We start from the raw sequence: 27,812 nt of genomic DNA, 5'->3' as shown, positions 1-27,812 counted from the left end.
AAACTTCAAAGATGATAGCTCTGAGGAAAAAGGCTCTCTCGGATATATAAATTAGAGCTTTCTTAAGCCTAGAAAGAAAAAAAATTAAAATTTTAGTAGTGTTCGTTCATGCCTGGGGTGAAGAATTACAAGTGATTTTTTTCTTCTTTATTATTTTGCCTGCTCTCCAAACTGCCTATAATGAGCACGTGATACTTTAAACAATTTGGAAAAAACATCTTTTTACATCTCATGATATATTAAGGAAAATCACTTGATGTAAACAGTGAAAAGCCTTTGGAATCAGTGAAACGAGTTCAAATACCTGCTTTTACCCTTTCCAGCTTGGTGTCCTCGGATACGTTACTCAGCAGCCTAAGTTGCACGTGAAATGGAAATAATGACACAGGTCTTAAAGCATCATTTTGACTATGAGAGGGGAGATTCTGTAAGTGCTCAGCACAGAGTGGGAGCCCAATAAATGACAGTCACTCTTCTATTCATAATACACAGGCAAGAGAAGTTACGCTTTTCTGGTAACAGTAAATAAAAGCGCGGGTGTTTATAAATTGATGCTTCAGGCCATTTCTTTAAAGAAGTGCCATGAGTTTTTAACAAGTACTTTTCAGAAATCTTCTAAGAAGCCAAAGTCCAGAAAAAGAGTCCGTCAGACGCTTCCACCTCCCTCTCCCTTTCATTACAATGATTAGATTCCTCCAGTCTGAGGCTCTCGGGTTCACTTGTATTTGCTACTTTGCTGCTCTGCTCAGAAATCCTCTGTTGGAACGGGAGCTGGGAAAATGGGTTAAAGGGAGCCTTTTAGAGCAAAGAGCAAGAAACCACAGCTACCACACAATCAAGATACTGTCATTCCTTATGATGAAAGTCACGAAATAAATGATGGGATTGCTTAAATGGGGGGGGGGGGAACAGGATCAGAGATTCTCTGGCTTTTCTCTTTTTTTTTTTACAGTCGCTGGGTTGACACTTTCATCCTATGTATCTGAAGGTAGTTCAATCAAGGAGGTTTTTTTGCTTTTCTGTTTTTAATCTTTTTGCCTTTTCTAGGGCCTCTCCCGCGGCATATGGAGGTTCCCAGGCTAGGGGTCTAATCGGAGCTGTAACCGCCGGCCTACACCACAGCCACAGCAACGCCAGATCCGAGCCGCATCTGCGACCTACACCACAGCTCACAGCAACACCGGATCCTTAACCCACTGAGCAAGGGCAGGGATCGAACCCTCAACCTCGTGGTTCCTAGTCGGATTCGTTAACCACTGAGCCATGATGGGAACTCCCAATCAAGGAGGTTTATGATAGAAATATATGTACTTAACAAAATATGGCTGCAGGGGATATGCTGCCCTTGGATATATGTTTCTCTACCTTGACTACAGCAGGCAATATTGATTTAACGGGCTTTAATATCAAGTCAGGTATTTGTTGACATGTGGAAATGAAAAATATCAAAATGTCGAAACCAGGAAAAGCTTGATATATAAGTCAAATCCCACTTCGGCTCCCTCCAAGGGACACGCCAAAGTCTTCTGCTGTATGGGAATTGTGTTCTAATGATGCTTGCCACCATCACGGATAACAGGAATTTTCATTATCATGGGATTTGCTGCATAAATAAATATTGGTATAGATTTTTAGGTAGTACCATGTATTGTAGAAAGTACAGCTGAAAAAAATATCATTATATATTTAACTTCTCCCTTTCTTTCAGCCCCAGAGGCATGTCTGGCTTTCTACGTGAGGTGTGTGATATGGCTCCTCTTTGTTCATCTCACAGTGCCTAGTGCAGAGCAGACACTCAAGACATAGCTGATGAAGACATGAGCCGAATGAAATGTGGCATCATGGCAAATGAGGGAAATTCAGAAGAGCTTCTTGTGTAGAAAGAGAAGCAAACGTTAGAAATTGACTCAAGAAAAGTGTAGCCAGCAGGCTCAGCCATTCCCAGCTAGCTTGAGTGCTCAAGGAGCTGGGGGTGGTGGTGGTGGGGGGAAATCTGGGACCTTGTGTTGACTCCCTACTGCTAAGTGTGCATGGTGATGATGTGTAACCTATCCGGTACTCAGCTCACACACACACACCCATTCCTGGGGAACGCTACAGAGACCTTTCAATCATTAAGTACCTGAAATGCCTTCATAAGGGTCCTAAAGTGAGACCAAGCTGGGGTGGCCCATGAACACATCCTGTCCTTCTAAAAGATGGAGAGAAAGGGCCCCCACGACCATCCGGGAGGCATAAAAGAACAACGACGTCAGCCCACAGCAGCCCAGGGAAAGGGAATGTGTGCAGCCCAGCTTGGGATTTACCCTCTGGCAGCCAGACTCTAAGTTTCTCAGCTCTTGCCGACAGAATCAAGGCTGGGGGAGCCATGAGAGACTTCAGAAAAGTTTGCGTGATGTTCAGTGTCAAAATTCCTAACTTACTCTTCTCTTTCCTTCTCCCCTTCAGCAACATGATTGCTTGAATGATCAGTTTCCAATCATTGTTTATAATGTAATCTGGTTTGTAATGTGATAAAATGTGTTTCTTTATCTGATAGTCTTTTTGTGAGCCTCTATTTATTGAAAGCTAAAATAACGCATCAACTGTATAAGTTTTGCTACTATCCTGGAGCAATGTCATAGACCTAAGTGCCTATTTTCATAAAGATTTTTACTGTGTTCAAAGGAACCACCTGCTAATGGCAAGACCTCCTTCCCTCAACAGAAGGCTGTGCCATGAGAGTGAGTGCTCAAGCTCTGAGAGATGCCAAGCTCACTGGGCACCACTGGTTTCCTGGACAAAGTAGTCTCATTACTACTGGGTAAAGTATAAGCAACAAGTTAGGAAGGTCTGGTGAGGTCAGCCCCAGGAGTGGTGTGTTCTTACATATATTTTGCAAATATTTCCATTATCCATTTGGAAATATTTTAAATGGTAAATCGGCTTCTCCTTGGGAGGCATGACCTGTGGCCATTAATTAATAATGTGGGAACTAATCATAAAAGCATGTTTGAGTGAACCCATGGATTTGCTCAATCCATTTAAGCCTTCCTATGACCTCTGACTATGTAGGCGTCATTATCTCTGGGTGAGAGCCCCGGAAGCCAGGGCTCAGAGATGGTACAGCGCTCTGCCCAGTGTTAGACGTCTACCAAGCGCTGGACGGAGCTACATCTTAGATCCAATCCACAGATTCATATCCCATCCTCTGCCCACAGTTCTGACTACTCACTAAGTGTGTAAAGAGCCCAAATTTAACTTTCTGGGCCCTTTGCACCAGCAACACTGGCATGGCAGACATGCTCTCCACAGGCCAAGTTGGTGGCCAGGCTGTATCAAGAGGCAAAACCATTTTAGTTATTGGGTGATGAGGGACCCTTGCAAGAACTAAAATGACTGAAGGAAAACTGGAACAATTCTAAGCAAGAATGTGTAAGCTCAAGGGCTATGAAAATTCAAGAACTCAGAAACCAAAGATAGCTTTCTCAACTAGACCATAGTGGGTTATAAACTCTGCAACAAAGTACCTCTTGGATATGAACTATTACTATTAGGGTTTGTGTTTTTTTTTCTCCTTGCATTTTTACTAACAACTGAGACCTACGAAATGATGAGGATTACCCTCTTAAACGACAACCTGAAGTGTTCCTTTGTTCTAAGAAATCCTGTGTTAGGTACTGACCGGCAATACCTTGATCTTCGTATTAATTATGCATTTTTCCTACAAAAATTGACTGCCACCCTACAGGCTGTAAGTCAGATTTGAGAGCTGCCAAGACAACCTGTCCACTCACCAAATAATTCTTTGGGGGTTTATCCCCATATATTTTATGTCTTCCTATACCTATACAATACTTACAGCAATTCTACAGCTCTTGCCTGATGTATCATCTTATAGCTGAGGCTAAAGATTTTTCCTTTCAACCCCTAATATACAGGTAATGAAACTTACAATCCCTTTTGACAGCATCAATTTACTTTGGCTGCTACTGTTTAATTCCTATACTGAGTTGTGTGAAATCCTCTGATTCCTAAGGAGATAAGTAATTCTGGCCTAGTCCATCCAACTAAAACAAAGACAACTTTTGTGTTTTGGACTAAATAAATGTTTTCTTCCCTGAGGTTTGCTCTCATCAAATAATCATACCAATGTTTTGTTTCCTTTAGTTAACACCTTATTTTAATGAGGCTTGATTCCAAAACATATAAGAACATACGCACACAAGAGGTACTATATTGGGAAAGCCAAGAATTCCAGCCAAGTGTCCTATCTTTTATGTGGCACCAAGTGACATTTTGTGAAAAGCACAATGGTAACTATTCATTCCACCAGCCTTAAAAAGATAGGCATGAACTGCCTGCCAGAATGGAAAAGCTTAAGCTTTGAAATCAGACAGCTGGCTTCAAATACCATCCCTAACACCACTATCTCTGTGACCTTGGGCAAACTACTTATTCCCCCTTAGAGCCTTTTCATCTGAAAAATGGGGTAACAGCTGTACCTCGAGGGGGTTGTGGAAGAGTTAAGTGAGAATTTTGCAATTAAAAACTTAGCATATAACCTGGCACATTAGTAGATACTAAAGAATTCTTAGATTTTTTTTCTGCCTCTCTATAAAATGCCATTAGTAATTCCTTTTGCTGTTTCTGCGCAAAAAAAGAATGTGAAGGATATTAACTGCAGTGCTCTTTATGACAGCAAAGAAGTGGGAAGGGTCTAAGCGGAGGAAAATGATTACATTAAGGTATATTCATGCATTCAATGACTGAAATGCATGCAGTCACTGCAAATATTTTTCAAATAATATTTTTTGACAAGAGAAATTGCTATCCTAGAATTTAAGTGAGGAAAACAGAGAAGAAAACCTGTATAATAACAACAATAGCTCACATTTACTGAGCATTTACTATGAGGCATGTGTCATGCTATATGCTTTACATGCATTATTTTATCAATTCTTACCGTAAACTTACTAGATGCATACTATTATTATCCCCATTTTATAGAAGTTGAAATTATAAAGTTTTGATAGTTTAAGCAATTTACAGTCCCTACATAGGTAGCATGGCCAGGACTGGACTCTCGAAGTGGCTGATGCCAAGGCACTTTTAACTACAGCGTCACATTTATTCTTTAGTACAGATTTCTTAGGTCCACCATGAAGGTAGTTTAAACACACATACACACACACTCACACACACACACACGTTTGCACATCCTCACGGTCACATACACATGCATATCTGGAAGGAAAACATACCAGATGCTAATAATGACAATCTCTGGGTAGAGAAATTTTACTTGACTTTTAATTCTCTTTTATCCATTTCATTATCATAAGGCATATGCATTATTTTCACAACTTGGAAAAAACTTTTTTTTCCAAAAAAAAAAAAAAAACCCTTGTGAAAGTATTTTGTAAAATATATAGCACTACAAAAATAATAGTAGTTTTATGAAATGAGGGTTTATTCCTTGAATTATAACCAATTTGGGCTCCTCAGTGCTACTAGTCTTTCTAATTTTTTTTTTTCCGAGTCTAAGGTAAAGAGTGAGAATACAACAAAACACAGTACAGAACGCACCCTACGTATAATTGCCAGACATTTGATATTAACATAAAAGTCAAAGAATTTTGTGTGTGTGTGGGGGAAACCCTTTTCAAATAATACAGACTTTTCCATGTAGAGAAAACACATTCATTAGTGACATGATGGCATTCTCTGTCATGGTCACAGGTAGTGAGAATGTCATGGAGCCATTTACATAGATGCAGGCATGCTGTTTAGACAAGCCTCAGCCTGATTACTGTCTGTCCCAGGAGGTGTGAGTATAATGATGAGCTGGCGTGTCACCTAAGGAATGATTTCCTGTCACACCACCCACTCATTTTCAAAGCCATGATTCCATAAAGAGAACAGAATGATATATGAGAAAGCAATTCCTCTGAACCAAACAAACAAGTTCATGTGAGTTAAAACTATAGGTGAAGCATGAATTTATCTTACTGAGTTGCCATTTTCTGAAAATAAATTAAAAATAAGCTTCTTTAGATATGCTTTTTCGTGAATTTCTCAAAAGCAAAATGAACACAGTCTAAAAGCTACTCCTAATGAATCCTGTTTCACTTCATAATAGAGGTTCGATGATTGTCAATAAAGGGATCAATAATGATAGCAGCACTAGGGCATCTAAGTCTTTCCTGATTGTCTCCTCTTAGAACGTGTGCAGGCAAGAAAATAAACACAAGAGCAAAGTGATCAAACTGGTTCAAACAAACAAACAAACAGCAAAACAACTATCAAAGTTCATGTATGGATGTCAGGAAGGCTCTTGCAGAAAGTCACAGGACCCATCCTTGGCCTGTCTTGGTCCACATTGAATCAAAAGCAGAGAAAGGACCATTCTCAAAAAGTGTAACTGACAAATCAGTGGCAGATGTACCCCTGAGAGACTGAATTTTTAAACTTAGAATTCAAAAATGTCTTGCTGGAGAGGAAAAGTGATTTGCCAAAAAGGCACAAAAGGTAACCAGGCTAAAGTCCTCTCCATGGGACACAGACACAGCTGACTGCACAGGTACAGAATACAGAGAACTGGCTTCATAATGATTGTTCAGAAAGAGACTGGGAAGTTTTATTTGACTTTGTATATATACCAGCAACGTGCTGCCCCTGATTTGAAATGAAGGCCAACATGGTGTCTGATGAGATGAGCAAAGGAAGGGTACCCTGGAGGAGGGAGTTGGGACATCCCCTGTCCTGGGTCGCTCAGGGAACCCAGGAGCAGAGTGCTGAGTTCAAGATGCCTAGCTTTTAAAAGGGCGCAGGCAGAGCAGCGGGTGAACGGTGTTAATAGGATGGACTCTCATCCGAAAGAAAAGGGACCATGTGAGCTTGAAAAGAGAAGCCTTCGAGTAGGAGGTACCATAGTGATGGCCAAGAACCATACCCAGGTGCCCTTCTGTCCGTGGCACTCCAAAGGGTGATGGACGATGAATGGGGATGTTGCAGGGAGGCAGAGTCTAGTACTTTTGTCCGGCTGTGCTTGGTAATGAGTATTAGTCTAACCACAAATGACACAAAGTCCAAATCTCAAGGGGCTTAAGATCTAGGAGCACTGCAGATAACCATTGGCAGACGCCCTCAGCATCACAAAATTGTGACCGCCTCCTTCCTGGTAGGGTTCAAATGGCAGCTGGCTGGCTGAGATTCTGCGGAAGGGATTCCTGCTTTTGTGACCATCAGACCACAGCATCTACGATCCCTTTCCAACACCCACATCTGTGCTTCTAATTTCCATTGCAATGACTTTTCTAAGATACCCCCAGTGCATTTAGGTAAGCAAGAGCTAAACATGCCTCGCCATAATAAATGAGAAATAACTATAAATTTAAAGGCAGGCCAGAAGAGGCGAGAAGATGAAAATTTACCAGCGTTTAGAAATTATGAATTAATTTCGTCGTGGCGACTTCGTTGATATCACCCATTGCAACAGAAACAGTTTCTGCTCTGAGGCTACCAGGACAATAAATGAGTTGGTATATTCAGTGTCACAGACCAGCACTAAATAATATTTTTAATGTTTTTATTTTTAATTTTTGAGGCAGTAGATTTACACTCCCTCCTTGAGTGTTCTCGAGTTTACTAGGACACTCTGCTGGGGCTATGGTGTTTCAGCAGGGCGATCGATTGCATCAAGAGCCCAGGAAGTGAGTGGCAGCCCCCTGCCTGTACTGAATCCAGTCCACCATTCAGACTTCACAGGCGAAAATAAATGAGAAAGGACAAAGACGTCCAAATCAGGACATCAGCAGTCATGGTAGCCAGCCTAGCATCTTCCTCTTTCCCCTGTAAAAATTACAGGACTGCCCACATTCCTGTAATAAACACTGGTCGATCAGAAGTGGCAGAATGTCAGCTCAGACTGTCTCACTGCTGTTTATGGCTTTTCTCTGTTATGCATTAGCAATCAGTACAATATATGAAAGTCAGCCCACACTGAGAACAACACTGCCTCCAATCAAAACCATTCTTTCCATAGTATACTAAAGCCTCCCCCCCTTCCTGCAAGCAACAAAGGCTACAACAAAAGAACTTCCCAAACACCCACGGTTCAGGAAAGAATGGCTCCAACAAAGTGAGTGTGAAATCTGTTCCCTGGTATCTAATTTGTATATGAATCTTCCTTTTCAGGGTATTTTAGTGGCTTCCTCTATCTATAATTTATCAGGAAAGAATAGAAATAAAAGTTTATTTTGATGGCAGTGCACCTGACTATTCAGAGATTCAAAAATCTGCTTTGTTTTTTCTTCTGTTATCCTGGCAGAGGATGTAAACATGGCTTTTTTTTTTCCATGGCTTCATGCTGTAGTCATAATCCCAGATGAATATTTTCACAAACGCGAACCATGAGGCAGGACCGGCCTTAAGTGAAATGTGAAGGCAACTTCCTTCTGGTCCTTTTTCACTCAGGGATGGCTGAATTCTGGGCCCCCTTAACCCAGATTTCTTCTTCCTTATCAGTCTCAGGGAAGGGTCTGTAAGTTTTACGCAATCTAAGGAGCACATATCTGCTAAGTTTAAGTTACCACTTCCACAGCATTGCATTTTAGGCTCTGCTGCTGGGCACGCTATATCTTGTTTTATTTAGTCATAAAAATCATAACAAAGCCAGCGGTATTATTAATGTCACTTTATACAGGAGAAAAGTGAAGTTCAGGAAGATTAAATATTGGCTCACGTTCATATAGCCAGCCAATTACATCAGTCAAAACCAGGCTTTTCAAGCATCAAATGAGTGCTCTTTCTCTTCTAAACCATACCGGTCTTAGGAAAGAGAATAGAATTTTTCTAACATAGGATTTTGCATCTTAGAAAGCAGGAAAGAGAAACTGTTGATATTTGAAGGGTAGAACAGCTTTTCTTATCACACATAAAGGCAGCCATCTTTCTCATCCACACCTAAGACCAGCCTTCCCACAGGGAACAAAGAAGCAGATGTATCATCATTGAGGAAAATCAGCCCTGTATTGCCTTCCCCTTCTCTTCCCAAGTTGCACACAAGGTACATGGAAACCAGTGGGGCAGCCAATGTTTGGTGTCGGGGGTCTGGAACCAGGAAACAGCCAGTAGCCAGGCCAGCTATTCGGTTCCGCAAAAACTTATTAACTGTGTTTCTTGCCTATTGCTGGCAGGTGTCTGCACCGAAGAAGCCTGGAAGGGAGTTGCAGGCACTCATCCCAGGGCTCGTAGCTCACAGGTAAGACTGCTGGGCTAAGAAGGCTTGAAGATAGGTGATGAGACCCTTACCCAAGGCAATTTGAGATGCCAACCCAAGAACTCAAAGCAGGAACTTGGGAATGGGAGAGAGGAAGGAGAACCCAGGGCTCAAAATGAAAATGTGGCTACCCAGGCATGAGAGTGTTCTGGGGTTTCCTACATACATGGCCTGGGCAGACCAGGCAGCATGGTCAATCCAATGGACAGTAGCTTGGGTACAGATGGTGAGGAGCTGTAGCCCCCCTGCAAAGGACCCAAACTGGTCCCAGATTCTGCAAATGGGGGAGCAGTCACCATACCAGAGTGCTCACCATTGTCTCAGGCCATTCTCTGTGTAGCTAAGACTTTCAAACTTTTTTTGAAAGTATAGTTGATGGACAACGTTGTGCCAATTTCCGCTGTACAGCAAAGTGACCCAGTCATACATATACACACATTCTTTCTTTATATTATCTTCCATCATAGTCTATCCAGGAGATTGGATATAGTTCCCCATGCTGTACAGTAGGACCTCATTGCTTATCCATTCTAAATTTAATAGTTTGCACCTATTAACCCCAAACCCTTCATCTATCCCACTCCCTCCCCACCCCTTGGCAACCACAAGTCTGTTCTCCACGTTTATGAGTCTGTGAGTCTGTTTCTGTTTTGTAGATGGATTCATTTGTCCCATAGTTTAGATTCCACAAATAAGTGATATCAAATGACATTTATCCTTCTCTTTCTGACTTACTTCTTAGTATGAGAATCTCTAGTTGCATCCATGTTGCTGCAAATGGTATTATTTTGTCCTTTTTTATGGCTGAATAGTATTCTCTACGTATCACATTTCCTTAATCCATTCATCTGTTGGTGAACATTTAGGTTGTTTCCATTTTTTGGCTATTGTGAATAGCGCTGCAGTGAATATAGGGGTACATGTATCTCTTTGAATGAAAATTTTGTCTGGATATATGCCCAGGGTGGGATTGCTGGATCATATGGTAGTTCTATATGTAGTTTTCTGAGGAACCTCCTTACTGTTTTCCACAGTGGTTGTATCCATTTACATTCCCACCTACAGTGTAGAAGGGGGTCCCTTTTCTCCACACCCTCTGCAGCATTTGTCATTTGTAGACTTATTAACAATGGCCACTCTGACCAGTGTGAGGTAATACCCCATCATAGTCTTGATATGCATTTCTCTACGAATGAGCAACGTGAAGCACTTACGACTTTTAAGCTTTTCTTTTTAACATGAGAACTTTTCCCCCTACCAGAATCTTATACTAGCGCCTAATATGTAAAAGCAAATCAAAAGAATTGCCCAAGGGGATTCTTCGCAGACCTGAAAGGCTCAACAGAACACCAGACGCAAACCACCAGGGGAGAAGCACTGAGTCCCAAGGCGCATGAGACTCACTGGCATCTGATTCCATGGGACTTTTCTCTAGATCGTCGTGGTTTCTTCCTTCACCTCCAGCTTCCTCCCTCCTGCTCCAACCTGATAAGGTCTGGTTTCCTATCACTGGTTGACTTTTCCCCTTAAAAACATAAAGTTCTGCATAGCTCTTAGGACATATTGTCTCCTTGGTTCTCCTGACAGCCCGTATACCTTCCTCCAAGTCTTTTGGGCCAAATGATCCATAGATTGCTGCCCTCATTATCTGAAGGCCTAACTAAGGAGAACTTACCAATCAGTGGCCATATCAATTTGTTTGATGCACAGTGGCTTTATCATGTACATATGATTGAGGCTCAAGACAGTGGGGCGGGCGTTCCCATTGTGGCTCAGGGGTAACGAACCCAACTAGTATCCATGAGGATGTGGGTTCGATCCTTGGCTTCATGCGGTGCGTTAAGGATCCGGTGTTGCCCTGAGCTGTGATGTAGCTCACAGACTTGGTTCAGATCCCGCATTGCTGTGGCTGTGGTGTAGGCTGGTAGCTGCAGCTCCAATTCGACCCGTGGCCTGAGAACATCCATATGCTGCGGGTGCGGCCCTAAAAAGACAAAAAAAGACAGTGGTGGGGAGCTGGGACTTCGCCACTGGGGAAAGGTCCAGGGCAGGACGGGGATCTTGAAGACCTACTCGGGGCTCTTGGTGTTGCCTGTTTATCACATGCGGGAGGCTTTGGGGGAGTGGGACAGACTCCACTTGCCCTGTGCTTGCTCCTCGTGTCTGCTTCAAACCCTCCAGCACACAGTATCCCTGCTTCCACTCCTGGCGGTGACCGGCTAGGCCTGGGGCGACAGATGTGCCTGACTCGTGACTGCAGCCCTGTGCACACTCTGTGAAGGACTCTCAGCTGCCGTTTTCGCAGTCTATCTCTCTGATTCCGAATCTTCCCTTCAGCGCTTTAATATCTCTGGATTTAAGAAACAGAGCAATTGCGGCTTCTCTATACCTCGAGGGCTGACTTAATCATTCGAAAGGCTCCAGGGCTGGCCTCCTCCAGGATGCCTCTCCCGGGAATGAGATGTTCTGTAACAATGCTGTCCAACAGGACTAGATGCCAGCCACACAGGTAGTTTAAAATTTCCTAGAAGCCATGTTTTTAAAAAAATGTGAACTTAATTTTCATAATATATTTTGTTTAACCCACTATATCCAAACTCTCACCATTTCAACATGGGATCAATATTAAAATCTGTTAATGAAGTAGTTTCCATGCTTTTTTGCATATCAGGTCTTCGACCTCGCCGTGTATTTCACACTTGGAACACATCTCAATTTGGACCAGGCAGCTTTCAAGTGCTCAAGAGCCACACACAGCCAGTGGACGGCACAGTTCCATAATCTCTTCTCTCTTCCTCTTCCCCCTCTCATTTCTCTCTTGTAACAACTCATTTCCTTTAGGCGGGATGCTGTGGGCAGGGAGAGACAGTGGGGGCCAGGATCATTAGAGAAGACTTTGATACACACCCGAGGGGAGAGCCCAGATCACAAAGGAGCTTTTGTGCCGGGCTCGGGAGCTTAGATTTTATCCTGGAGAAGCAGTGACTCCGCTGAAGGATTTTAAGCAGCAGAGAGTCGTGATCAAATTTGCCTCTTAGAAAGGCGGCAGTGTGGGGAAGGGATTGGAGACAGGCCAGGCAGAAGGCAGGGAGACCAGTTACAAGGCTACTGCAGTTATCCTCAAGAGTGATGAGGGCCTGAACCAAGGCCATCATGGCAGTAACAGCCTGAAGAGGTGAGGGCAGATGCAAGAATTTGAGAAGAGGGAGTTCCCGTCGTGGCGCAGTGGAAATGAATCCGACTAAGAATCATGAAGTTGCAGGTTCGATCCCTGGCCTTGTTCGGTGGGTTAAGGATCTGGCATTGCCGTGAGTGGTGGTATAGGTCGCAGATGCAGCTCGGATCCCACGTTGCTGAGGCTCTGGCGTAGGCCGGTGGCTACAGCTCCGACTGGACCCCTAGCCTGGGAACCTCCACATGCCGAGGGAGCGGCCCTGGAAAAGGCAAAAAGCCAAAAAAAAAAAAAAGAAAAGAAAGAAAGAAAGAAAAAAGCCACTTTATCAACTCTGCAGATTTGACTGAGTTACGTAATTTCCATGAGCTACGGAGCCCCCTCTTTAGAAGAATATGTAATCCCTACCTTGCAAGGTAGAGGTGAGGTTTAAATGAGATGATCAGTGAGTGGTCGCCATCATGAGGAGGCTGCTAATTGCCTTCGCTCTGTTCTGAATTTCTAGGACTTGGGTGCTGCTGAAAACGAATTAGTGGCTGGCAACCATCAGCATCTTGATCCCTCAAGGAGAATTAAAGAATCAATCTTCGTGTTAGGAAGGGCCCTTAAAAAGCCTAATGGCCATCTGATGTTTGGGTCCTTTCTTCATCCAGTCCCTATTCAGTCTTTGCGCTCCCACGGCCTGGCTGACACCTGCTCTACAACATACTCTCTCCTCCACCTTCCCAGGCTTCAGTAGGGCTCCTCAGTAAAAGGGAATAATAAGTGCATGTACTTGAGGGCACTGCTTTGAGGAAGAGTGGAGACAATGCATGTATTTAGACATCACTCGTAGAGCCCCCGGGTGCATACACTTAGTCATGGGGGTCCTACCATCTCTCGAAATAGTACAGTCCACAACAGGGCCACCTTGGGTATCCTGACCCCAAGTCTGTCTCCCTGAAACTTACACCCTCAGGACTAGTTTTACAATCCAGGAGGTAGTTCTACAGGCTCAGAACCTGGGAGTCTGGGTTCTATTACATATGTAACAGTATGTTTATTCATTTACTTGCCAGTACTGGGCAAGGTCCCTGGCTACTTGGAACCACAGTCAGGGCTGACCCTTTTATATGACTATGAAAGTTCTGACCTTGAGTGCTGTTTCCATACTGCAGGAGGTCTTTTCGAGCATTCGAAGCAAGTTGGATGCTACCCAGAAAAGAACCGTTACACTGCTTACAAGATTCATGCTGTGCTTTATGTCATGGTCAGTTCAGCACTTGGCACCAAAAGTAATTATTGCAGGTATCTGCATATCCTTTAAGTTTCATTCCTGAACTTGCAGACCACCAGGACCCAAGAGGGCCCTAGCAGGGTTTCAGCTTTGGAGTAGTGGTGGTAAAACAGAGGAGTGATGCGAGAGCCAAAAAACCCTGGAAAGCCTGCCCTGGGCTCCTCCCAACCCTGCTGCCCTTCCCCCACCCCTGCATTCCCAATCACAGCTATTGAACTCTGACCCAAAGCCTTTCAATAATCAGTGCAAACAACTGTCACTCTAGGAAAGTTCCCACCCCGCATCTACCCCCCAAGCAGCAGGATTTTCCCTTCTGAGTTCCGGGAAACTTTTGTTTCTGAGATACATGTGTTATCTCTCCTGCTAGACCACCAATGTCTTCCCAGAAGAAACAGTGCCTTGGTCAAAGTGAGTCTTATTAAAAGTTGAAAGAATTAAATTTTGTCCTGACTACAGTATGAGAGGTGTGGTAACTCTTCCCTACCCCACTTTTCATCCCGAGGTGGCTCCCCAGATGATTTTCTTTTTATTGTAAACAGGTTTTTAAATGAAAGGCTTGGGTTGCTCTGCAGTACAGTCTTCGATTTTAGAGCTGATTGGATGAATATTGATATAAGTGACAACTCTAGTCTAATTGTTTTATGTCTAAAATATGGGCATAAGGCCTGAATGCTTTCATTTTTGCTCCGTAATGGGACCCATCACTCCACCTTAAAATAACAACAGCCTCCTTGATTCTAACTCACAATTACCAGCCTCCATCATTATCTCAACTCTGGAAAATGCCAAGGCCTCAGAATCCTCACAGCTGATGAATGAGAGGCTGATTAGAACCTCTGGAGAAAAACAGGAGAAAACTCCTTGACAGATGCCTCCTTCAAAGGCTTGTCCCTGTTATCCAATGTCAACATTAATTTCTATGTTAACAAATATTTATTGAGGTCATGACTAGGTATCAAGCTGCAAGGAGGCTCTGAAGACGTGACAGTAAGCAGTACACAGGCAGTATCAAAGGCCATCTTTTTTCTTAAGGCACCCTCCTAGTTTCTACAGGTCTACTTATCAAGGGCTTGCTATGCCCAAGGCCTGTAGATGGTTCAAAGATTGCACAGAAGGTCCATCGGTGCTTCTTAAGGAATGTGCAATCTACTTGGGAAAGCAAGACTTATGAAAACAATCGTAAGGAGTTCCCACTGTGGTTCAGCAAGTTAAGAATCAGACATAGGCTCAGTGAGGAGCCTTGCCTTGCTCAGGGTTAAGGATCTGGCCTTGCTCAGGGTTAAGGATCTGGCCTTGCTCAGGGTTAAGGATCTGGCATTGCCACACAGGTCGCAGATGTGGCTCAGATCTGGCGTTGCTGTGGCTGTTGTGTAGGCCAGCAGCTGCAGCTCCGATGGACCCCTAACCTGGGGAACTTCCACATGCTGCAGATGCGGCCTTAAAAAAAAAAAAAGTACAATAATATAAGTAAATATCTAATGCTGTAAAGGAATGATGCAGACCATAGGGCAGAAGAGGAAGAAGACAGTGAAAGTAGCAGGATTAGGGCAGGTGGACTCAACTTGGAGAAGGTCAGAAGAAAAAGGAAAAGGCATTCCAAAATGGAGAGCATGGACAAAAAGGTACAAAGTCATCTTAGAAGGGTAGTGAGATCCAATTAGTAGGAACAGAAGGTTCATGTTGGAAAAATAGAAAATAAAGTTGGCAAGTCAAAACTGGGCAAGAGTGAGGTATGCTAAAACCTGGTTGAGAGGTTGGACCAAAAGGGTCAGGTGGTGGTGAGTGGGGGGTATATACAAAATCTTTAAATTAGTGTAAAGAGCACTAGCTTTGGAATCAGCCAAACCCAAGTTCAATGCAAACTTCTTGGGAGACAATTCAAAATTCTAAGGAGGGGAGTTTTAGGAAGGTTGATATGGTGGAAGTGCACAGAATGGGGAAGACCCGATTACAGAGAGAAGGCATGTAGCTGATTAGGTCCAAGTCTGGGGGATAAGGAGAACCCTAACAAACAGTATGAAGGAAAGAAAGCCTTTTCATTGTGAAAGGAACAGGCTTAGCAGAGAATATGAAAAGTTGATCAGTCATGTAGCCCGTGGCCTAACAACAAGACATCAACCATGAAAACTATTAAACAGGTGCATAAGTGAGAACAGAGTTTGTATCAGAACTAGAGAGATTTGTATGGTATAAGGACAAATAACACATCACATTTTAAGAATTGTTTAAGAATATTTTTATTAGGAAATAAAATATGAGCTGTTAAAAAGAATGGGAATGACATAAATAGTAGGGAGAAATGCATCTTCATAGACTATTTTTCTTAGCTCTAGTACTTAGGGGATCCTATCCATTATCACAACACTGAACGCATAAACTTCTGTAGAAATTCAGCATATGGCCTATTTACATAACAAGCATCACAACTCCAAATTAGCTAGTTTGATGTGTCAAGGAAATAACACCTTCAGAGCAGACTACTTCAAAAAATGGAAGAAAAAAGAAAGGTTTGTTTTTCTTCTATAATTATGTGTGCTGGGTTTTTAACTATTTGTATCGTGAAATCATATTTTAATTGTGATTACGCTTTCAAGACAGAACCGTGATGGAATGAATTGATTGGCTGAATTATGCACAATCATTCAGTGATCAATAAACAGACTCCATCACTTAAATCTGTCCATATTACATATCTGCCCTCATGTCCTGTGTCATGCTCGTAAAAGCAACTGTTCTGTGTACAAAAATTGTTAACAGCCGTATGATTCAATCATCACAGTCAAATAACAGTACAGGTCTATGGAAGTGACTAGGAAAGAAGCACGAGGCATACAAAACCCACTCCACTCTCATCACATGGCCAGACAGGTGGTAGCAGCTTAGATCTTAACCATGAGCAAGCAACCTCAGTTTCTTCCATTTTATCAAACTGTAACCAAAAGTTCCTGTCCTGCCTCCTAAGACGCTGATTCAAGCTGGGTAAACGTAAAAGGATGGAGACCACCTAGGTGCCTGCAACACAAAAGCCATCATGAATATTCATGGCCAACTCCAGCACAATTCTAGGATCGGAGACTGAGAAACTGACAGAACCAAAAATGAAACATTTCTAAAGCTTAACTTCTGATGGAAAATGGAAAGTTATTTCCAGCTGGACGGCAAAGCTGGTCTTTGAGAAGCTTCCGATTGGCAGCGCATCAAAGACTGCCATGGTGTGGCCTAAGCCTTTTCTTTCCCTCCTCATTACAGAGGTGGCCAAGCAGCCTCTCAGGCTCATAGGAAACCATCCCCACAATGGCCACTGGAAAATCAGTGCAAGCACAGAAACAGTCGATTGAAGACTTTCATTAGGGGGCTCCCTAAAACAAAATGAATATAAAAGGAGTCTGGATCATTTTGCCTGTGTAAGTCAGTACTTTAAGTTGATTCCTAGAAAATGATTTAATATTTTCAGAGGCAAGGCTTAAAGAAAGAAAATTGCCAATTAATATACTTCTTTCCCAGATGCTAAGTTTTTTACAATTCTCTTAAATATTCTCTGCATTCAAGTGATCGTATTTTCATGCAAATTATCCTTTGGAGTGTGCGTGTGCGAGTGTGTGTGTGTGTGTTTAAAGCCACACGGATAAAGAATTGGACATATTTTTTGTTCTGCTCCTTCATAAAAGAGGTTTTAACAAAGCTTGAGTTTAATCCAAAACTCTAATTAGAGACTGCAGCAGTATTTGCCTTGTCCAAATAGAAAATCATTCCCAAAGTTGATTTTTTCGCCAGTTAGAGCTCCAACAAATATTTTCATACACAGATTTTTTTTTTTTAAACATTACAGTTACTCGATAAAAACTGCCCTCATCCACACAATACACTGCTTTCTGGTTGATAGAGTTTTAGAAGGCTAATGAAATAGTTTATCCAGAAGGCAGCTGTAGGCTTCATTTTCAGAATATCTTTCAAAATAACCGGATTTGTTACTTTAATATTTTTTTTTTCCCAGAATGAAGCAATTTCTGACTTCCTGTCCCTCCTTTCCCTGCCATATTGCACATCTGCTTAATCTCTAGAAAACAGAATCAATAAGAATGGCCATGGACTGTTCCTTTAAGACAAACTAAATCAGTCATAAAGGTCTCACGATCTTACTCTTTCAAAGCCTCTTCCTCTGCATAGGTTCTAAGATTTGTCTTTTTTTTTTACTTTCGAGGGTACTGGTAAAAGTTTTTAATATAATATTAATATTTTAAAAAAATAAGCAAGTGAAAAATAATACACATAACACTATGTAAAGAAAGAGACTGAGGTTCAAGGTTTTGCACTCGTTCTCAAGCTACGTACAGATTCTGTAATACAATCAATCAAAGGGAAATGCACAGAAACAATCTTAGGTCTCCAAAACCTTGGCATCTGCTAAAACCAGGACTTTCTGGGAACTGAAAGCTCAAGAAGTTCACAAACACACACACCAACTCCCCGCAGGAAGTGGAAACCTCCAGTTGAGGTTTCAGTAGCATCCCTGTCCAGGTAAAGTCTCAGCCCTTCACATCCTACATCTGCAGTAAGTATTAACCACCGAATAGACTGCGAGCGAGCGGGGCCGATCTTCAGAGACAAGGAAAACTCAAGCTTATGGAGAAAGCGAGAAGACCCTCTCCATCTCCGGAACCACCGCTGCCTTGGGCTCTAGCCGCCACCGCCGATTCTGGGTCCACCCTCCCAGAAGCGGCTGAGCGACCACTTCGTCCTGCGGCCGGGTCGTTCGGCATCTACTCGCGTCACCCCGCGTGCAACGGCGGCGAGTGTGCGGGCGCTGGGGGCCGCCGCATCCGGCTCCCGCTGTGAGTGCGCCAAGGGGCGCAGGTTTCCCGGGTCCCGCGGCCCCCGAGCCAGGCAGTGATCGACGGAGAGACTGTGCCGGCGCAGGCAGTTCCGAGCGATAGGGCGGCGGGAGGGGGTGGGTCTCCGTCCGTCCAGCGGATGGAAGGGGGCGCTCGCGCGGGGGAGGGCAGGCGAGGGACCGCGACCGATTCAGATCCGGGGCGGGCGGGTCCACGTCGGAGCGCGGCGGCCACACGCCCGCCCGGGGCGCGCGAATGTGCGCGGGACCCGGCGCCTTCTCCCGCCCGCCCGCCCGCCCGCTTGCTAGCCCGCGCCGGCCCGAGAAAGGAAGGACGGCGACCTCCGTGTCCGGTCCGCGCCGCCTGCCCGCGTCGGCACCGAGCTGGGGCCACACCCAGCGCCTGGGGAGGCGGCGGGGACTGGGCGGCCCAGGCTGCGGATCGCGCGGCCGAGGCTGAGCCACCGTCCCGGCCCCGCAGGCCCCGCGGCGTCCGCCTGAACCCCGAGTCCCGGCCCGGGCCTGGCAGGCGGGCAGGCAGGGAGTGGGTCCCAGGCGGCGGCGGCCTGGGATGCCGAGCTTACCTCTGTGCGGAGGGCCAGCCGCTCCGTCCCGGGCAGGGGAACGGGGATCAGGGGCGCAGTCGCCCGGGGAGGCGCGGCGGCGGTGGCTGCCCTGCGGCGCGGAGGGCGGGCGGGGCGGGAGCTGTTGCCTGGGCCGCGCGCCGTCCGGAGCTCGACCCGCGCTGCCGGCGCTCGCGGTGGAGGGCGCAGCCGGCTCGGCCCCCGGGGCTAGATTCCTTCACTGACACAACTCTGAGTCGGCCAGCTCCACGCAGGGACACTCCCGCCCCTCGCAGGCTGCCCCCGCCCGTCGGCCGGCCGGCCAGCCCGCCCCTCGGTGTCACTCACCCAGGCGCACACACCCCGAGCCGGCGCCCCTCGCTCCCGCTCGCACACACGGCGCTGCTCACGCCTCTCTCGGGTTTTGTATCCGCTCACACGCACGTTCTGACACAGATCCCTTCCCTCCACACGCCCTCCCTAGCTCCTTTCCCACCCCACTTTCTAGAAGGATCCCCGTGCAGCTTCCGCACTTTGCTTGCTTGTCCCACACCAACCTCCTCGGCTTTCCCCAAACCCCCGCCTCACTTATACTGCCCCTGTTATTCAAAGATTTTGCCACAACCCGCACGTGTTGCAGGAGAAGCAGCTTCCCATACCCAGGAGAGTGAACTTTGCTCCCCCCAGCAGTCTACAAATGCAAGATGCTTCCCTTTTTAGAAAGCACTAATGCTTCCTGGTGCGGAGCCAAGCTCAAAATGTAAACAAAGGTAGCCGATTCCGAAATGACCTGAAGAACCAGACGCGGAGAAAGTACTGGGTTGGGTCTGACCCTAGAAATGCGGCTAACCCGGAGCGTCCCAGCCCCTCCCTTTCGCACTGGAGGATGGGTTGCTGTAAACGTGTGTGATAACCAAGTTCCAGATAGACACCGTGGGCAGCAGCCCACGGATTTGTGCTTGGGAGTACAGTAGTCGGGAGAGTGAAGGCAGTTTCTCAATCATTATTCATGATGGAAGCACTTTAGATAACACACCTCTTCCAGAGGCAGTAGAGTGAAATGCGGGCAGCTCTCCAGTTCAGTTTGTTTTAATTTTTTTTTTAAGGGAGACTTAGCCTCCCTTTTTCTCAATCACCAATAACTGTTTCTCAGCAGCTTCTCGGATCAAAGACCCTTACAATTACGCAGACCAGAGTGCCTTATGCCTCTCGCGCTCCAAACTCAAAGGGCCTCCTGAGTGTACAGCAGAATGGTATATCATCCGATGCTCAGGAGTTCATAATTTGAAATTAGATGCAAACAATTTTCCGGCCAGGTTCCAGTCTGCTAACATAATGTGCCCCCGTCGACAAAGCACCGTCTTAATAAGGGATAAAAGGAGCTGAAAGTAAAGGAACTCATTTTCTTATGGGAGCTGTGGCAGTGGTTCTTGTTACACTGATGGGCTTGTGGATAGTATGATGTATTTTAAAATATCTGTAACTGCTTCCTAAGTATTAACTTAGGTAATCCTTCAAACAGTCTACTCAGGTAGATAGTATATTTGAGCTTTTTTATAGATAAAGAAACAGACGTGGAGAGGAAAATTGGTAGAGGGAGACTTTGAACTTACACAGTCTAGTCCCAACTGTGCTACAGATAGGATAAGCAGATTCTAGAAGCCATAATACATGTAAATATAAAGGGTAAACATCATAATTTTTTATTTTTGTCTTTTTGCCTTTTCTAGGGCCGCTCCCGCGGTGGCTGGAGGTTCCCAGGCTAGGGGTCTAATCGGAGCCGTAACCACCGGCCTACGGCAGAATCACAGCAACGCGGGATCCGATCCGCGTCTGCGACCTACACCACAGCTCCCAGCAACGCGGGATCCTTAACCCACTGAGCAAGGCCAGGGATCGAACCCTCAATCTCACGTTCCTAGTCGGATTCGTTAACCACTGTGCCACAAGGGGAACTCCTAAACATCATAGTTCTTATTGAATTTAGATGGAAGGATGACTTGTAACAACTCGGTTTGGAATTTGGTGTACTTTTTAGGTCCTCTGGCAAAATAATTCACTTCAGTTTTTTGGGGTTCCTCCCCATACTTAGAATTCCAAAATGAATACTAAATTATTGTGTTCCTAGGAAGGGCTTTGGAAATAACATTGATCTTAGTCTTCGTTCTTTTCTTCTCCTACTTCATTACTTCTTAGGACTCCAAATCTAACTAGTTTAGTAAAGTCTGAGAGAAAAAAATTGTTCAAGAACTGAATATGACCAGAGGGAAGAAAGACTTCCTTTCAGAGGCTTATGCGTGGCCTTTTTACATTTCAGGGCTATTTCCCAGTAAGTAGGTAGTAGCCACAAAAATAACTGGTATGTGTACTGAGAGTGAAAATATTAAAGCATTAAATTGAAAAATTAATAAATGGCGTATAGGAGTGTAGTGGTAGCCACCTTACTGCAAGCTAGACTAAAAGGAATTCTCTGCTGAGAATGGAGGCCTAGTCCATGAAAAGACAATTACAAAGTAACTAATGAAAATCATTACAACCCTCAAGAGTTACTTAAGGGACCTAGCCAAAGAAATCAGACTTTAAAAAATTTATACACAGTGTTTCAAATGAAACTAAAATTGTTCAAATTAACTTATTCTGAAAAAAAAAAACTGTTTCTGGGATGAGGATTTATTCAATAAGCATTCAAAATGCTTATTGAAAAAATGTAAATACGGAGTTCTCGTCATGGGGCAGTGGAAACGAATCCTACTAGGAACCATGAGATTGGGGGTTCGATCCCTGGCCTCGCTCAGTGGGTTAAGGATGAGGTGTTGCCGTGAGCTGTGTTGTAGGTCCCAGATTCGGCTTGGATCTGGCCTTGCTGTAGCTGTGGCGTAGGCTGGCAGCTCTAGGCCTAGCCTGGGAACCTCCATATGCCATGGGTGCAGCCCTAAAAAAGAAAAAAAAAAGAAAAAAAAAAAGAAAAAAAAAGAAAAAAAGTGAAAAGTAAAATATATAAATACTTTTTGGACATCAAATAACTAACAAAGAAGTATTTGATGGGTTAGGCATAATTTATTTTTAAAATGTGTGAGTTACATTCCTATAATTACATGGAGATATAAAAATCATAAGAAATAGAGTATGAAAAAAATATGTATTGGTGTTGGCATCAGATATTGAGAATTTCTCCTTTCTTTTCTTTTCTTTTTAAATGGCTGTACCCATGGCATATGGAAGTTTCAGGGCCGAGGACTGAATCCAAGCCTCAGCTATAACCTACATGACAACTGTAGCGACAGCAGATTCTTTAACCCACTGTGCCATGCTGGGAATTGAACACAGGCCTCTGCAGTGACCTGAGACTCTACAGTCAGATTCTTAAGCCAGTACACCACAGTGGGAACTCCAGATATTGAGAATTTACTTGAAAAACTACGTTATTTGAAATTTTGATCAGGAGGTTATCTGTCTAATGCTAGACTGACTGTTGTTCAAAGTGATTCTCTATGATTATAATCCATAGGACTCATTTTACTATATTCTAAGCTAAATAGAAAAGTGAAAATTCATTTCTTAAGCCACCAGGTGAGAATCATAAAATAAACATTTTCTGAGAGATGAACAAAGTGTGTTAGTTTGTATATCATAACATTTCCATAAAGATATTTTTAATCTGTGTCTACCGCTTTCTTCTATATTGTCACCTGCATCCTTTATCCCAATGTGTTTAATTGTAAGCTTGGCAGGACAAAGCACGTCCTTCAATGAGGCTGACCGTTTCCATGCAGGTTAGATTTCAGCACCATGCCATATTCCCTCTTTTCCACCTCCTAGATTGTCCTAACTCTGTAGGCATGGCCATTCAGAGCAAGTTTCAGGTTCATGAAAGCAGCTCAGATCCCAGAAGCCTGTTTTAGGCCATGGCCAGTGGTCTCCAGCAGAATTTGGGCGTCTGAATAAGCATTTGGGGCCAGAGAGTGATTTTTGGTTGCTAGGCTTCAGACTGCTATTCAGATTTGCTGGAAAGTCTTTGATCTAGAGATCCTTGACTTTGACTAGGTACAGGGACTGGGTAGAATCTGGGAGCTCTCCCTTAAGGAGGAGATGAATGTGTTCTGTGTGTGTGAGGGTGGTGTTCGTAAGGGCTGTTTGCAAATATTCCATCCCCACTTCCTTCAAAGCATCTGGTAGGATTGCATGTCCTCACCTGCTGAAGTGCAGGGTAGCCTTGTGACCTGCGTCAGCCAATGAAATACGGATAGAAATGATAAGTATCAGTTCTGGGCAGAAGAGCCAGAGCACACATCACCGAGTTTGATTTTTCTCCATTGCACTGTAACCAGCAAGGTGCCTGGTGCTGACTGCTCCACTGGACTGCAGTGAATAATGACAAAGAGCAATGCCACCTTTGCTGACCCTCCCTTACTAGGCATGAGTTTCAGTGAGAAATAAACACTGTTGCAGTAAGCACTGAGATTTTTTTTTTTTCTGCAATATAATCCAGCCTGTTCTGATTAAACATGGGGAGTAGGAAAGAAACAAATAGTTGCAGGGCACGCTGTGGCAGAGAATGGTTAATAATTCCACCATTGTTTCTCTTTCCTCCTGGGTGCACAGCTAATTCACATTTTTCAACCTCCTACGTAGTGAGGTGAGGCGGTGGAACTGAATTCTGACCGATGGAATGTAGGTGAAAGTTTTGGGCTCCACCTCCAGGCTCTGCATCTAGAAAACCTCCTGCATGGTCTCTCCATCTGTCCTGTGCAGACCAAGGATTCTGAGACTCTAGAGCAGGAGTCTGCAAAGTTTTTCTATAAAGGGCCATATGGTAAATATTTTAGGTTTTGTGAGTCATGAGGTCTCTGTCATAACTATCTGCTCTTTTGTAGATATAAGCACATAAGCACTTTGTAAACAAATGAACATGGTTGTGTTCCAATAAAACTTTATTTACAAAAACAGAGCGTGAGTCATTGTGTCCTGGGGTGATTATATGCTGCCCCCTTGCCTAGAGGAGGGTAGAAACACAAGATGGAAGGAGCCTGAGTCTCTGAGTCATTCTGTGGTAACTACTTGCTGAACATACACATTGAAATGTTATCTGAGTTTAAAAAAAACCAACCTTCCGTTGAGTTGAGCATAATTAACATGCTATCTTATTCCATATTCCGGAAAAAATTCCAGATGGATTAATAATCTGAACAAAGAAAACTCTAAGAGACTAAAACTCATTTGCAATATTAGTTATATTTATAATACTAGTTAGAAATATCATGACAGGAGCCCCAGAAACTAGAATAAAAAAGATTAAACAGATTTGACTATACAACAAAAGAACAAACAACGCAAACATTTCTATACAATGATGGGTGCCATAAAAAATATTACCTAATGGGAGAAAATATATGCAACACATATACACAATAGAAAATAGTTAATATGCAAAATAACATATAGCTTCTAGAAATTAAAGAGAGAGAGAGAGAAGCATTGAAATTAGAAAACAGACACAAGATATGAAGAGGTCATTTTTCAAAAGAAGGAATATGGGCTAATAAGCATATGAAAACATATTCAACCTCATCAGTGATCAAAGTATAAATAAGGACAAGATGGCATTTTTTACTTACTTGATTGGCAAGGAAATGTTTCAGTATAAGATGTTTGTGAGTGTGTGTTAAAAAGAATAACTTTCAGAGTTCCTGTCATGGCTCAGTGGCAACAAATCTGACTAGGAACCATGAGGTTGTGCGTTCAATCCCTGACCTCGCTCAGTGGGTTAAGGATCTGGCCTTGCCATGAGCTGTGGTGTAGGTCACAGACATGGTTTGGACCTGGCATTGCTGTGGCTCTGGCATAGGCTGGCTGGCGGCTACAGCTCTGATTCGACCCCTAGCCTGGGAACTTCCACATGCCACAGGCGCAGCCCTAAAAAGCAAAAAAAAAAAGAATAACTTTCATACACAACTGACTGTAATATGAATTGATAAACATTTCTGGAAGCAATTTGACGTATCTATAAATTAAAAAAAGAAAAAAAATATATATATACTTTGACCATGCATTCCCACTACAAGTAATCTATCCTACAGAAATACAAAGTGTGCAAAAAATATTTACAAGTATGTCTATTATAGTATTATTTATAAGAGAAAAAAATTAGAGACCCCCCCCAACTCAACATTTATGAATATAGGAAAGGTTAAAAAATTGAGTATATATATATATGCTGTGGAATAATAAATAACTTAAAAAGCCAGGGAGCTATGCATGTGTTGACATGGAAAAGTGTTCATAATATATTTTTGCGTGATGAGAGCAAGTTAGAACAATATGTGCAGTATGTGCTCTGAAAAGAGGGTAAGAAGGGCGGAGAGCTAGTTATCTTGAGGGACATTGGTAACCCTTGGGGTGGGGCTCTTCCATTTTTAACGTTGTATGCTTCTCTTCTTCTCTTCGTATATCATTTTTATAATTACAATTTCTTAAAAAAGCAAAAGGACAGACGTCAAGAGAGACTGAAGGAAAAGCCCGTGGTGGACCCTGGCCAAGGCTGAGGGGTCAAAGGGTGGATGGGCAGAGGATCGAGTCTCGCTGAGGCAAATCCAAAGCCATGAGTCACTCCCTTGGAAATTCAACGGCAGCAGATTGAGTTGTTATGACCTGGAACCAGGGTTCTGCTTGGACACTTTCCAAGAAACAGGAAAACTTGGGGTGAAAAGGGAAAGCATAACTTTGCTGGCCTGAGGGCAAAACATGTTGGAAACACAAAACCAAATAATGTCCCTTGGCTGAACTTTCTCAGTCCATACAGGAGCTAAGTATTAAGTTATCTTTTCATTGCTTCAGATTTTTTATTTTTAGATTAAAAACCTTCCAGTCTCAGATGCTGAGATGAATATATCCTTAAGAGAAGGGTTGGGGGTTGGGTTTTTTTTTGTTTTTCTTGTTGGTTTTGGTTTTAAAAGCTACATGTCACAGTGTATTAATTCCAGGTTCATTCAATCTCAGTTGTGCCAAGAGGGAGACGAATGGCCCCAGTGTGTGTTACAGGTGCACAGGCTATCACTCAGGTAGTCTGCATTCATTCATTCTCTGATGTGTCTTAGCATTTTCTGTGCACCAAGTTATGTCGTAAATCTGACAGTTAGTAAGATGGAACATCTTCTTGTATGTCTGTTTTAAGTAGTGCCATCTTGATGTGTTACTTAGCAGAAAGTTAAGTTTTATTTTATCTTTGGGTAGAGCTTGTGTCCCCAAATTCCTCATATTAATGTATATTACTTACCTTGTATGCAAAATCCGCCAGGACTGCTTTTGGGTACCGACATGAGAGAGGACCAAAGAATCTCGTTGTAGACTTGAACCTGCTATTTGAGGAAATTTCGAGACTCCTCTGGGTCACAGCATGGGAGTGAGCCAAAGGCAGATTCCTGCCTTTTTTCTGGTTGGCTGTACTCTGAGGGTTTTCAGTCAACTCTTCCCAGCTGTGGGACTGGCCTGGCCTGGCCTAGAACCTGAGAGGGGATAGGCCGATGATAGGAAAATGGTATACTGGTTTGCTAGAATGCCATCACAAAGTACCACAGACAGGGTGGGTGGCTTCCAACACGAATTTATTGTCTCACAGTTCTGGAGGCTACAAGTCTGAAGTCATGGTGTCAGCATCATGGAGTCCTCCGAGGGCTTCAAGGGAAGGATCTGTTCCAGGCCTTTCTCCTTGGTTTATAGATGACTGACCTCTCCCTGTGTCTCTTCTCATGGTCTTCCCTCTATGGGCTTCTCTCTTCACGTCCAAATTTCTCCCTTTTTTTTGGCCACACCCATGACATGTAGAAGTTCCCGGGCCAGGGATCGAACCCTAGATACAGCAGGGACCCAAGCCACTGCAGTGATAATGCCAGATCCTTATGCTCTAGGCCACCAGGGAACTCTCAAATGTCTCCTTTTCATAAAGATACCAACCATGTTGGATTAGGGCTCACCCTAAGGACCTCATTTTAAAGACTCTATCTCCAAATGTGATAGTACACATGCTGAAGTACTGGGAGTTAGGACTCCAACATGTATTTTATTTGTGTGTGTGTGTATTATTTATCTAATATATATATATATTTTTTGGGGGGGGGCTGTAGGGACAATGCAGCCACAACAGATGGCATAATGATATAGTTAATCGTAAAAGTGGGGGAGTTCCTGCTGTGGCTCAGTGGAAACAAACCTGACTAGTATCCACGAGGATGTGTGTTCGATCTCTGGCCTTCACCCAGTGGGTTAAGGATGCAGTATTGCCAAGAGCTGAGGCTCAGATCTGGCGTTGCTGTGGCTGTGGTGTAGGCCAGCAGCTGCAGTTCCAATTTGACCCCTAGCCTGGGAACTTCCATATGCCTCAGGTGTGACCCTAAAAAAAAAAAAAAAAAAGTAAAAGTGGCATCAGAGCCTGGCTCTCTGACTAGTTACCCAGAATTTTTTTTTTCAGATCTCCCCTCCCTCTGCTTTCCAGGCTGTCTTCCTCCCCCTCCCCCAGGGTGCTATTGATTCCTGTGCATGTCTCAAATACAATAATTAGGTACGTGGGCATTTATCTCCCTGATGTGAGCAGGGACTGAATCTGTTGTTCCCGGGGTCCAGCACAGTGCCTGACCCAGGCAAGGTGAACGAATGAGTAATAACATCCATTTGGGAAAGAGCGTGGGTCCTTCCTGCCGTCTGTCTTCCTGATG

At 43.9% G+C, this 27,812-nt stretch overlaps 1 protein-coding gene across 11 annotated transcripts in view; it reads right to left on the bottom strand.

The window, feature by feature from the left end:
• SPATS2L (spermatogenesis associated serine rich 2 like) overlaps positions 1-19,523 on the bottom strand; it is a 181,059-nt gene extending 161,536 nt beyond the window's left edge. For 5 of the 11 annotated variants that reach the window (XM_084998081.1, XM_084998085.1, XM_084998078.1 and 2 more), the window contains exon 1: positions 19,453-19,502. The gene's annotated coding sequence lies outside the window, so the exon portion shown is untranslated. 11 annotated transcript variants of the gene reach the window in all.
• Positions 19,524-27,812: the final 8,289 nt, after the last annotated feature.

Source organism: Sus scrofa, chromosome 15 (genome assembly GCF_054392235.1).
Source record: "Sus scrofa isolate SSC_HxYL_T2T_F1_AM1 chromosome 15, Sscrofa_HxYL_maternal_Yorkshire_Landrace_v2.0, whole genome shotgun sequence".
In the NCBI taxonomy this organism is placed as follows: domain Eukaryota; kingdom Metazoa; phylum Chordata; class Mammalia; order Artiodactyla; family Suidae; genus Sus; species Sus scrofa.
Note: the sequence above shows the minus strand (reverse complement) of the source record. Positions and strands in the feature narration are given on the sequence as shown.